Source organism: Dreissena polymorpha, chromosome 12 (genome assembly GCF_020536995.1).
Source record: "Dreissena polymorpha isolate Duluth1 chromosome 12, UMN_Dpol_1.0, whole genome shotgun sequence".
NCBI lineage: Eukaryota > Metazoa > Mollusca > Bivalvia > Myida > Dreissenidae > Dreissena > Dreissena polymorpha.
The window spans coordinates 65,233,206-65,245,464 of NC_068366.1; the positions used below are offsets into that span (position 1 = coordinate 65,233,206).

The window sequence follows — 12,259 nt, forward strand, 5'->3', positions numbered from 1 at the left end:
TTATGTAAAAGATGTAAAACTAAAATAAAATATTCATTAAACCTTGCAAACAATAAAACACAACCTAGTTAAACATTGCATGTTTCTATCTCTCAGCAATTCAGATAATCATATAATAGTAATTCAATCATATTATAAATTTATAAAGAATTCAAACAGATCCAAAAATTAGCTACATACATAGACAAACCTACTTTTCTCGGTTTTGTTCAATTTTCATTTAATTGTTCAGTTAAAGTTACACATTGGTATCTTAAAACCCATCAAACAATAATATTTTCAAGAATCGTTAATGTCAGAGAGTTAGTAAAACAATTATTAAAGCAGTGTGGTTACCATGGTAACTATTTTTAAATTCAAAACAATAATTCAGTTATTTAAAGTCCCTTTTGCAGAACTGAATATACATTATTATTATAAAAGTACATAATAAAATAAGTATTGGTAAAATGTATTCTATCCAAACATATTGCATAACTATGAGTGAGGTCTTGTGGCGTTTAACTCTTAAAATTAAATTCATCATGGTTAAGTCTATCATGGTATAGCACATGCTCATAGACTGCGAATGATTAAAATATGTTACAGAAACTGGCTGTAATATGAGCTGTTATTAGTCACATATTTTGTCATTGTTACATCTGCACATTTGATAGACGGGAACTGTTTGTTTTGCACGGCGTTCTAATTCTTACCTCTTATATCAAGGCATGGAGATGGGAGGCTAAGTATTTAGTGTTGGTGTGGTATACAAAAAGTTATCAAACTTCTTCTCAAAAGTCATATATTGATAATTCTGTGACATCTTCTGCACAGTGACCCTGTTTCGTTTTTAATCTTCCAGCTGCCTTGTATGATGTTATTCTGTTTAAAAAAAAGATGCAATCACGTGTCATGAAGTTAATGACTGGATTAGAATTTCCATATAAGAATTTCTCCAAAACAAAAATGTGATTTTATTGGAGAAAAATTTAGGTGTTAAATATACATAATTAACAGATGGAATTTTTCATTCAATCATAAGAAACTTTGACAAACTTAATTTATTTAATTAAAATGTGAAAATAATATAAAAGGAACAGAAAAAGGTCACGGTCGCCATTTTAACTTTCGTTTCCAGTTGTAAATATGTTGTTTTGTTTGATTATTTTGGGCGTTTAACAATAAAAGTAAAATTGATAAAAAGAATAATACTTACCTTGTTCGAAGTAAAAGAATATTAATAGCATCAAGCTAAAATCGGTATCAGCATGTGTTGAAGTATTGTTTGTGACTATTTATCATCCATTGTTAACTTTGGTAAAAGGGGAGTAAGAAGTCAGCTCATTGAAATTAAAAGGTCAACTATTTGTTTGATAGAAAATACTTTCAAGCTTTCAAGGACCAGTATATGTCCATTTTATATCACTTAAATACGATAAACGGTAAAATCACAGAAAATATTAAGCAATTTAAACAAAAATAAGCGCTAGTTTAGCGACGTCATTTCGGCTTGCCGAATAAGCACCAAAAGTCTCAGAACACGCCACATATGTATCTTTATGTTAACAAAATGTTGAAATGAACATTATTAACAATAAGAATGTTTCACAAATGCATTAAAAATAGTTAAGTTTAACTTGCGTCAATTAAATACATGGGTCTATATACCATCCAACTAAGCATAGTATTTAAACGTATACGTATCATGTCTATCTTATTGAAAATTCTTTGCTCGTGTTTACAGATGCAAAATTAAAAATTACAGGCCGCTCAAAGTGAGCGAAGAATGAATTACATATTGTGAGATTAAAACGTGTTGAAGGTTGAAGGAAGCGAAATAAGCGATATAAAGTCGTTATATATATATTGTCAACATAGACAGTAAGAGCTATTTCATAAAGATTTAGCCATACACGTGGTTCTATACGTTGTAACACTGTTTGTTTAGGGTCCGACCTTATGACACAAAATAGCATTTAGAGTGTAAACAAGCTAAAGGTATACGCCGACGCAAGGCACACGACGTATTTCGATGGATGTCGACCACAAAAGCTCAGCATGAGAACAACATGCTCAGGTGAGCAATGAACAATTTGAACATATAATGCATCGTCTTTAACGTTCAATATTGCAGACGATTTCTACACAAAGTATACAAGATTCGAGTATACATACTTAGAACGGTTTATCTTGAAAGATTTTCGATTGCTCACAACTCACAGTATGAAGCCCGATCTATTCTTTACATTTTTATAATTGGGACTTTATATCCAGAAAAATATTATTCTCCATAGTAAATTATCGCTAACGTGAAACCGTTGCCAGTAAACATGCATTCGCGTAATGTGTATAACTTGCAGACTGGATAATATCTCATAACGGTTATATTGTAAATTTGCTAGGTATATGTGTCTTATCAGAAAAAGATTAATGTTAATTCAGCCACAATTAAAAAATAAGTTCAACAGTGTTAACACTATTAAATGACGCATGAACCTTTTCGGAAATAGCAAACGAACGTGATTCTTTCCGGGAAAATGGGAATGTATACTTCATTAGAATGCCCACAGTCTCTATAAATCACCACTATTGAGAGTGTGCAAGCCTCGCACTACATGTTTCTCAGCCGAGCATGATAAACTTGATCTCTATCCGACACTCACATAATATTTTCTATAGTCATTGCACTGACAATTTAATGTAAAACATGTGTCTTTATCCCTGTTGAAAGGCATGCCAAACCACACTTTACAATTAATGAACAACCCCTGACACGTTTTAAAAAATCAACTTCAATGCATGTATATATTTTAATATTTGTATATTAAACAAAGCACCGTAATTTCGCCTTATGTTTCTGTATAAGACACGATGCATTCAAATGTATACACATAACGACTAAGCAATACTACGTTTGAATAAGCAAAATGTATTTCTTTTCATAACTATGAGGTCATGTAATTAAGGTAAGGGACCGTTTGCTAAACATTTGGGGAGATTAAGTGTAAATTCAAACTAACCTCATCATAAACCAAATCAAATTGAATATATGGGATACGTTTCAATTTAATCACCGTTTAACTACTAGATTATCGAATTTAAACTTAAGCATCATGCGTCTAATGTATATTTATAGATGATAGTTAAACGATGAAATATTGCATATCATCATCGTGCATTTAATGCAAAAAAGCGCAAATCCTATTTTTAAAAGTTTAGAAGATAATTACAATGCTACTACGTCGCAGGTATTTGTAGTGGAATATTATAAGGGCAAGTGTTACAATTCAAATTGTTGTCAGGAACATATATGATAATATAAATTAATTTATAATAATGGTACCGTGGACACGAAATGTTAACAAATGCCGTAAACCTTATGTTTATCAACAATACAGTAAAACTACATTTAAACATATTTTGAAGCTTAACTTATATGGCGTGATATGATCAGAGCTTTAAAATGCAACGTCGTTTACATATCGCATGTATCTTCATTCGGTCTTATATTCGGGAAAAGCCAAATCTCACGAGAGTTGTTTAATCGGTCCTGAAAAATGATTGAGGTTAAGTGAACTCGTGGCATGTTGACGCTGAATAATGAATGGAACGATTTGGAGGCGACGAGAACGACAGTCTGGTAGGTGCGATTTAATGTATCTTCAAGAACAGATTTGACTGTTGTATTATAAAGTGGTCGAGACGTTTGTCAATTCAAGAAGAACTATCTGAAATATGCATTTAGCAAAGCATACAATAACTGGTCTGAGAGCATGAGTCCGAGTTGATAGGTAGTACAATTAGTGCGGACATGGTATGATCTTGCACATCACAAATACCTTGTAAGAATTAACAAATGAAAATTGATAATTACATTGTGTTTTGATTATACTTGAGTACATGAATTTGTTGTACGCTGTTAACTCTGAAAATACCCAGAAACACTCACCGGTGGTATAAACCATTTCTATATGATTATATTTATACAATGTGTACGTTGAATACTTAATACTTAAATTAAAGAATGAGCACAACGACTTCATACCACGAACAAACTTAAATCCGAAGTAATTTCGGACGACGTTTTGAATGATCTGAAACGAGTGTACATGTACATTTGGTAATGGTTTGTTTTTTACAAAATGCTTACAATCTCTTGAGAGGAAGGTTACTACAATGCCAAGAATGATTGAGAATATGCTTGCACCTGTCACACAGTAGTATATAACGAATGAATGATTGCGACATGTTTGCGGCGATTGCAAGGAAATGTGATGAAGTTTCTTGTAAATGAAAAGTAATTTAGCGATTAGAGCATAAGATATCTTTATACAAGGAAAAATCGGAGCATAGTCTGAATCGAGGCAGGTTTAATGCGATTTAAACAAATATAAATCATTTCATGTATGAATATTTCATAATATGATAAAACATCACGTCAATGTTTAATGATGGAATTGCATTTATATGTTTTAAATATTTAGGATGCGGCAAAAATAAACAGTGGAAGTTTAACTGCTATCAAAACATTGAAAGAACACAATAAGCTATATAAAATCATTTATACATTTTACATAATATAATTTGTGCAAACAGACTCTAAGATCATTTCAATAAAAAACTACTTCTGTCACATAAATTCACAATTTTAATTTACATGTCATGTGTCACGTTAACGAATAATAAACGCTAATTGATATCGTATACATTTTGTGGAGAATAACGATAGGTCATGTGTGACATTGGACATTAATATTACATGCATGTTGTTTAATATAAAAAGATAATTAACTGCACGTCTAAGTACATCTTTAATTTATTCCAATTCCATAATATGCATTCCGAATGCATGGCTAGTATGGTTTTTATTTTGGGTGTCAATGAAAATCTTACATTTCAAAGACTTAACACAGTGTTAATTTCATATTTGGTATTTAACACCGTGTCCGTATTTAATTTGTTTTAAACATTAATGATGGTGTACATCTTTTCAAGCAATACTGTTTTCCCGTTCAGATAGTTATGGAACTGTAATAATGACCCAGATGATTTCGTGTGTCTTATTAATTTCATATAAATGCTTGCTATACATGCAGGAATTGCTTTTTGTTTCACCTGTTGTTTTCGCTTTGTTCGACGACGCAACATGTAAGTGGGATAGGCATACGTGATTTGGAGAGAAACTATTACTCATTCAAGATTGCCATGTTTAAACTTTATAGTCTCATCTTGATTTCCCATTTAATAAGTTGTCCGTGATGGACACATCTGACGAATTGTATATCAGGGCAATATCGATCAAGAACTCGTCTCAAATGGTCGATAAATAAATGAACTGATGATCAAACCTGACGAACTTAATTTAATTATTAGTTTCAATATACCTACAACCATATATCGGCTGAGTGACTGTCGTTGGATCTTGTATACTCCCGAAAGATGTGGTTATTATTGAGAAACTCAATACGATTATCGGCATAATCGTCTCTCATAACACTGTTCCTGCTGGCATCCGCGTCCGTACATGTTGATTTATTTTTGACGCTCCTTTCAAATTCAAAACGCGTACTTAAAAGTAGATGAGTCGTTTTTTTATGGCAATCCATTAAATTGGTCTATATATAAATACAAAGTGAACCCTCTAAACTTTTATCCAATACCCAGGCGTGCTTTGTTGAAACTTTACTATGTGGAAAACAACAATGGTCGGATGACAGAAAAAGATAAGAGAAGACAAGGAGAAAGTTTGTATCTTAGAAACACTAAATTATAAATGATCATCGTAAAGTGTTTGAAAAAACAAAAACTTGGCAACTTTCACTTCAGTAAGCGAGTATAGCCAACATATTCAATCAGCAAACGTATATGATTGAATAACTTACTACGGCTTTAGCTATTTTGTTCGGCACTACGATGATAGATGTGTTGTGTAACGTAGCTTTTAGATTCAAGGTGCGTTTGCGAGTGCGGAAACGTTTTGACACATTTTCTAATGTGTAAAATATCAAGACAAGAGTATGAAGCGCCAGAGGCGACAGAAAGGGAGCTCTCATACAGTTATGCCGGAACACATCATATCAGAAACAAGTTCTTACACTTACACACATGAATAACACTACTGTCATCGTCTAGTTATGTCAATATTAATTATTGTTTGGTGGGTTTGAGAACGGGGTTAATAAACTTGTTTTGCGATTCCTTTACATCAAGTATAGCCCACCTTAATATTCTAAAATGGCATGTGTATTCCTATGACAAAACGAAAGTGACAAACCCACCAAAAATGAAGAAATGTGCAATCAATGCCTTACAAAGGTCCATATAAACAAAGCATTGGGGATAGGAGGTCAAACACATCTGAAAACACGTGATTTAACTTTGTTTGTTTGTTAAATACACTCGAAAACTATTTAAAGCTTCTGCCAATCATACCCTTATTCAATGTATTTAAAATACCATATGTCAGTTATCTATATTGTGGTGCTTTAGAATTAAAATATATCGTTCGGCTGTTCTCTGTAATGTGACGCAATAAGCAACCTTGGAATTGTGTTTTTTAATAATTTCAAGAATGATCAATAATATGTTTACTCGTGTCATAAGGTCGTTGTACATGGATAAATACAGGCTGAATATCCTAGACAATTTCAATTGATTGTGTCCTTAAATTTCACATTGTTATAAGATTTTTGTTTAATGTAAAATCGAAATGCTTTGTTGTTCTTACCTGCAGGACGTACACTAAGGTGAATGCGGTTAATTATTTGTGTAAAGCTAGTTGTACTAAACCTACATCTTCATAGAATAATCAAATAGTATTTATGTTATTGTATATTGCATCAAACACTGTTTGCTGAAATCTTATCAAACACTGTATGGTGAAAATCTTATCTTGAATTGTCTTGGTGATGATCTCGTAGCCATATATGTTTTAACGATAATTTCGTGTTTTCTGTAGGAAATTGTGTTTCGACGGAGATGAAAATGTACGTTTTTATGCACTCCTTCTACAAGGTTACTTGTCATGAATAATTACTTAATATGTTTGTGTTTTAAAATAACACGTTATAACATTTACACGGACTTAATTAGGTTTATTGTTTTAATATTGACAACGAATACTTAATTTAAGCATGTAAGCATGCCAAGGTATCCTTATACCTGAACAATAACGAGAAAATAAATTTGAATGTAAAAGACATGTGGGCACAGGAATTCATCGACATTTAACTTTGAAAATATCGATGTTTGATTGCAGCAATTCTCATTTTTTGGTGGAATATTTACGGGATACAAGAACACATTTCTGGAATCAATGACGTTAGCTCCCATATTTTGCCATTACAAATAATATCCCTTTTCTAATCTAATATAAAAACCACATTGATCATAATGCGTTAGAGTCAATCGAATCATAAAATAGTATATCTCAATTCAAAATTATAATTCCAGTATTTATGAAATAAAACTTAATTAACCAGACCAAAGTCACATTCTTTCATGCAATTTGTTTTGTTATGCACTTTGTGTACATTATATTCATAATAGCATCAGGTTGATAAACTGATTAACTGACTTAATACACGACAAAAAGAATTGTATCTTGAGTTATGTTCTTTTAAGATTAACCTAAACGAAGCAAAGCATGTTTGAATGTGATATATTTATTTTCGAATACAGTGCCAATTGTGTACATACTCGTAGATAGAGGTTTGGGTAATTATTACATAATACATTTATCTACACCAATTCTTAAATGTAAACGACACCATGTATATAGATATCAAATAAGATGATATCCTAAACTGTTTTCATGAAATACAACTGCACACCAGAGTTATCTTAAATGTAAACGAATGTTGTCTAACGGCAGAACAGATCTGACGGCAGAATAAGTTTAAAGATGACTCAAGAAAATCCGTACTTTTTAGAACTAATGAATAATGACTTATTCTCGGAAAGTGTTTAAGTTGGATTCACTGAAATTCATTTTGAATGTCATTTAATATAGCGCGCATATTTTTATAAAGCTAGAGTGGTCATCCTTGTGCAGTATCGGGAAAAGTACGGAATCTTCAATGTCTCTGGGGTTTCGATATACTACTACCAGCCGCGTCATGCGAACATTGATCTTAAGCTAGCGTAGCTCAATACTAGCCTGTACACACGTGTAGTTTGGTCAGTAACTACCATGTACGCTAATGACACTAAGACACCTTGCGTGACTTAATTGTGGACAGCCTGGCCTATGAGTAGACTGCGCTAATTTACGTATGAGTCGTATCATATGCAATGTTCCTAGGTGTTTATATTACAGTTTCTACAAAGTTCTAATGCCTGTAACATAGTCCGTGCAGAACACAGTGACACAAACGTGAACAAAGTCCATTTCAGTGTTCATTGTGATTTATTTCTATTGATCAAAGTCTGACACAAACAATTTCCAATGTCCGTAAATTATTCTGACCTACAAGTTACATGCGGCGTAACGGCCGCAGGTACCCCCCCCCCCCCCCCCCCGAAAACATCTAATTGTATGCTTTTTATTGTAACGCGTGCAAATTCTGACGGGCCGTGTGCAAAGTAATGATGCTAACAATTGCAACATAAATATGACGTATTCAACGGACACATAACGAATACATACTGAATTGACCGATGTTTTGACGATCTTTATGAAAGGTAAATATACAACGATTCATCAAGTATCATGATAAAAACCCGAAGTGTCCGAAACTTATTGACGTTTGATACACGAGACAATGTCATGTTGGTCTAGACGTGACTGCGTTTAGAAGAGTATGTGCCGTTTGGTTAATTGCGTTGATCCAAACTTCGATTATTATATTTATTTAATAAAGCCCCAAATATTCGTTACGTTAAATGTACAAACCGTTGTGATAATTAATGAACGTTTTTATTACTCAAAATTTTATTCACATATATATTGAGCATATCCTATTCGTTTTATTAGCGACCGGTATCCTGAAAGTGCGTGTCCAGAAAAATAACCTGCAAACAAAGACCTGTTTTACTTATGCCAACTTTTTTAATTAGCAGATAAAAGTTTGTCAGTATTCCATCATATTATGATACGGATACAATTATTCTACATTTGTGATGATCCTAGAAATCGCCGTTAAGTATAGTGTTCAAAGCAAATAAATGATTCTCAGCTTATTGCAAATCTTGTAAAATATTGTTTAAAAAACACTGTAGTATACTGTAGTACAGTAATAAAGAACATTATGTCACAACTAACTTAAATAATAAAAAAAATATTGATCGTAAATTTAAGGTTTATCTAGATGTATGTTTTCTATTTAATGGCGACACTACATTCTTTATAGTCAAGGTTTGCGCTAAGCACTCGGAATTGAGACCATGTTTCGGGCGTCAGTTAACGACAACCCATTCATTTGTTTTCATTCATAAATAATAGATTCCATTTGTTGCAGTAACACAATACAACTATATATAAACAGTTTGATAACAAACATACATCTTGACATGAACACAACACGTATCACTGTATAAAGATATTTGTAATGCCAATCATAAAAATAGTTCCGTCCTATTTCAAGGAAAAGTAAGCCATTAGGAAAATCTCTTTAATTTATCAAAAGAAATCTTATATATGGAATTAAGGGAATAAAACGTGATAAATGCTATGTGAAAAAAAGTAGCATTACTTCAAATACTGGTTTATGTGCTTTTCGCCGATCGTGTTTTATTATTTTTAGTAATTGCTGTGTGCTTTTTAACGTAAAACAACATTCCGTATTGTCGCTTTCTTTGCATTAGGTCATATTTGCATATACTTTTGTTTATATGTTCAACGCTCGAATCATTGATAAAAACTTTTTATTTTGGCTTCGACAGTTATAGAATTGGAGCTGGTTTCAACAAACCTTCGCTAGACTTATATAGATGTTTGCATGCGTACATGATTATTGATATGAACTAATTGTTCTGAATGAAGAATGATGTCAAACGAAGTACGAAATAAAAGACAAAATTTTAAAACACGTTTATAACACTTTCTTATATGTTTAAGCTTTTTCTAAATGCATATAGTTTAGGAACGATTTGCGGATTCCTATGTTTACAATTGTGTTGAGACAGAGTCAAAACATATAAGGATAATGTGTATACATAATACTAAGGGTGTAGACATACATTATTTTATACTGTTTTTAATTAGAAAGCATCAGTTAATATGCACAAATACTGAACGTGAGTAGTGCAAAAAAATGTCATACGATTTTGAATGTTTTTATTGTTTTTGTTGAAACCGAGGGCAACCCATCTCATGTCATCACCAAAATGGTAATTAGAATATATTTAAGAAGATGTAGAACGTTATTTGTTTTTGTGTCTACTCTTCACACACCAACGCCTCAAATTATTTCAATCAAATTCGCGCCATGCCTTTCTTTAATTGCGAGCTTTTTCTGTCTGGCAATCGGGAACTAAGTGTCGATAACTATAATATCATGTCAATAAATTGGCGTCGCACTGAAATGCGGCGACTCGTATGTAAAACGTTTTTTTCGCTTATAGGAGGAAAAGTTATTTTACGGATCAATGAATATATTTTTGTTGTCTGAATGTCTTGCATAGTGGTGATATTTTTGTGTAAATAGGTGTAAATAAGTACTGCATTTGTGCCTATTACACTCACTACAACATTTATTGGAAATAATGCAAAGCTAATTATTTTAATAACTGATCACAGTGACTGGGCAATAATAAAAGATCACAGGGACTGGGCAAATACGCGAACCGGTGAAACTTTCTGGTTTTGTATTAAAACAAAACATAATCCAAATATATTTATTTTGTGGTTTTTCTAACAATAGCGCAGATTTTTTATGTTCGAGTTTTGGTTAACGCGTATTTTCTTCAATTTTACAAGACGACAGCGATTACACGGTTTATTGCTTTATTGATAACCGTTACACTACAGTCACTTATTAATATCTTAGTCAGAAGGTGATTTTTCAATCGGCTCCGTAGTGGAGTGGTTACACGCTCGCTTCACATGTGAGAGGCCCAAGGTTCGAGCCCCAGTAGAATGAAATTATTTTATTTGTCTTCTATATTAACTGTTTGTTTTGATGTAGACATTTCAGTTTAAATAAATATGCTGTTTTATTGTAACTATGTTTTTTATGCCCATGAAATATATGTGTGGGAGGGTGGGGGGTTCGTAAACACATTTAAACTTTTACAGTGTTTTCATATCAATGAGTACTCAACCCATATCGTAAATGAGCAATGTAAGAATAAGTTCAGAATCATCTCCCCTTGAAGTTGAGAAAAATATGAAATTACGCTTACAATATGAAGCAGATTTTTAGAAACCTACACAGTTCTGTTCCATTAATGAAAACTGCACACGGATGCCAGTAATAAAAGAGGAAACCAAAGTAAATAAAATGAACTATGAAATAATTGGGGGTAACAACACAAAATCATAGATAATGGTTATTTGGGGGTTAAAACACACTATCATAGATAATGGTTATTTGGGGGTTATAACACAAAATCATAGATAATGGTTATACCAGTATCTTTTTCTCTTTGTTTAAAATAATCGGCCAATATGTTAATATTTACAGTAGAAAAAAAATTGTTCCATGTAACTTCATTGAGTGCCTTTTACACTGAAATTCCCGACGCCCTTTGATGCTTTGCGTCAATACTTATCTTCTATATAAAGGAAACACGCGTCGAACACATCGAAGTAAACGCTATCGATACATTCATTCTTTCCGAGTAACCGGTCTATATATTTTGGTTGACCAGTGGGCCGAACAAGACAGTACAACACACATATATTATTTATATGTGTTTTCAAATGTGTTTGTAAATGAATATAGTATTTTTTCTTTAAGCAAACGTTATTATCGTTTATATTGATACCAATATCCTTGTGTTAAAAGTGTTTTTCATTATTTATACGCATATTCCTTTCATTTAACTAAGCAACACAGGTGCTTGGGTGTATCTTAAAATAATTTCAGCTTTAGACTGCCTGTAATGTTATCGCTAAATTCTTATCTCACTACTGTGTATTGTTGGCGTCGTTGCTGTACAATTTCATATGTATCAGCATGAAAGCCTAACGTCTAGATGTGATGCTGCATATTAAAATATAGCTGCTTTTGTGTAATATGTATTATTGTAATTAGTAATTTCCGTATCACCACAACTGAACTTTGTTGTTTGATAACAGTTAATGTTTGACAGTGCAAGAATATCGAATACTGTA

At 32.4% G+C, this 12,259-nt stretch overlaps 1 protein-coding gene across 1 annotated transcript in view; it reads right to left on the bottom strand.

Moving 5' to 3' along the window:
• Nucleotides 1-12,259, bottom strand: part of LOC127852246 (C-type lectin galactose-binding isoform-like) — a 234,760-nt gene that overhangs the window by 144,052 nt on the left and 78,449 nt on the right. The gene's annotated exons all lie outside the window — the stretch shown is intronic.